The sequence below is a fragment of the Cottoperca gobio genome, chromosome 13, assembly GCF_900634415.1.
Source record: "Cottoperca gobio chromosome 13, fCotGob3.1, whole genome shotgun sequence".
Classification (NCBI taxonomy): domain Eukaryota; kingdom Metazoa; phylum Chordata; class Actinopteri; order Perciformes; family Bovichtidae; genus Cottoperca; species Cottoperca gobio.
Genome location: NC_041367.1, coordinates 1,531,262 through 1,532,930, shown reverse-complemented (window position 1 = coordinate 1,532,930; position 1,669 = coordinate 1,531,262). Strand labels below are relative to the sequence as shown.

Here is a 1,669-nt window from a genome sequence, read left to right as displayed (position 1 = left end):
TCATGTTTCCTTTATTACTGAAATGTGTTTATGTATGTAAAACAGCACATAAAGAACATTTCTCTGTGCAAATACGTCAACAACAACCACAGATTGTCATAAAAACCACCAACATGTTCTAGGTCCTCTGAAATAAATATGCTTACATTTAACAAAAGGTAAACCCCCGTTACTTGTGTCCAATAGGAGGGTGAAAGTGCATCATTTAAAAGTTGGGGAGAGGGTTGAGCAGGATGATTGAAGCAAGCATGGGAGTTAGTTTGGGGGGGGGGGTAGGATTCATGTTTATTTTGCATTTTTCCTCATGCAGTGAGGAAGTGATAACATGAGTGTGCAAGAGCAACAAGTATTAAACCACGTTGGGGTCCCAATCATCTCCGACTTGTGAACTAAACGCTGACAGGAAGGGGAGGGGTGCAACTCAACAGGAGGGTCTCTGCACCGAAGATAACGTGTCACTTTTAGCCATATTTAAGAATAATAAATAAATAATTGTATAGATTGTAGAAAGGGTTACACACACACACACACATTCACGGTTCACAGTAATGTTCAGAATACGTTTTTGTTGAATACACTGCGGTCTGATTTCACTGTTTTGATGCAGACCCACAATGCATTTCTGCAGGGAAAAACAAGTTTTAGTTAGGGAAATGTAATATTTGCATTGTGTTAGTGCAGCTACTGAAATAATAAGTGTTTCTATCTTTCAGCCACAAAGCTCAGGGGCTCCTGACAATCTCAGAGGAACCAGAGTGACACCAAACTGTTCACATGTCCGGCCCGGCCGAGAGATGGATTCTCACACGTGGCTTTGAAGGAAGAACAGGTCTCTACTCTCACCTCTCTTCAAATCCGCATGCAAAGACCAACATGTTAAGTATAAAAAGGTGCCGGTTATGGAGGCAGCTCCATGTTGGAAACCCTGTTTTTCAACTTGCGTTGTGTAAGTGATGTGACAGAAAGAGGAAATCCCCGCTCATACCCAGCGGTCTGGAGCAGGACGCCTGTGCAGGATGAACACAGTGAGTTTCACTTCATCCAGCAACAAGAACAGTAGAAACAAACAGCCTTTCAGGAGCCCATCATGCACAAGATTAGCCAAACACAGGGTCAAAACCACAAGCTGTCTCTTTGAAACAGAACCCGGGAGAGGTGCAGTGTTCAGAGGAAACTGGAGGATACGCTCAAACACAAGGGTGAGGAAGGTCTCCAAGAGAAGGCTGATCCAGTAACACTCACCACGTCTCTGTGGACTATTTACAGTTTGGATTGTGGACACGACTTCTTTGTAACCGCAGACATTTTGGAGGCTTCTCACGTAAAAACCAAAAACCCATCACCTGGAAACTCAGAAGTGAACATTGGCAAATATCTGTACAATACAATAGTGCTGTGTTGAGATATACGAGTGGATCATGGACAGTTTATCATACAGTGAGAGGCAGAGTGGGATGTGCATATCATTTAGCAGGATGTGGAGGGGAGGGAAACCCTGGAAATAAATTAGCACTTCACATTCAGTCATCAAAACAAGCACAGGTCCAGTCAGCTGGACCTTCACTGTCAACTCCAGTGTACAACTTCAGGAAAAAGATTACCACGGATCATGTCGGCCTATTGCTCCAAACAGCAGGAAGGCCTTTGGGTGTTTGCTATACTGATAAAA

The 1,669-nt window shown here is 43.5% G+C and overlaps 1 protein-coding gene across 1 annotated transcript in view; it reads right to left on the bottom strand.

Moving 5' to 3' along the window:
• The window catches only part of rnf228 (ring finger protein 228), a 2,756-nt gene continuing 1,087 nt past the window's right edge, over window positions 1–1,669 (bottom strand). Inside the window, exon 1 of the mRNA XM_029445700.1 lies at window positions 1–1,669. This exon is cut by the window's right edge and continues 1,087 nt beyond it. The gene's annotated coding sequence lies outside the window, so the exon portion shown is untranslated.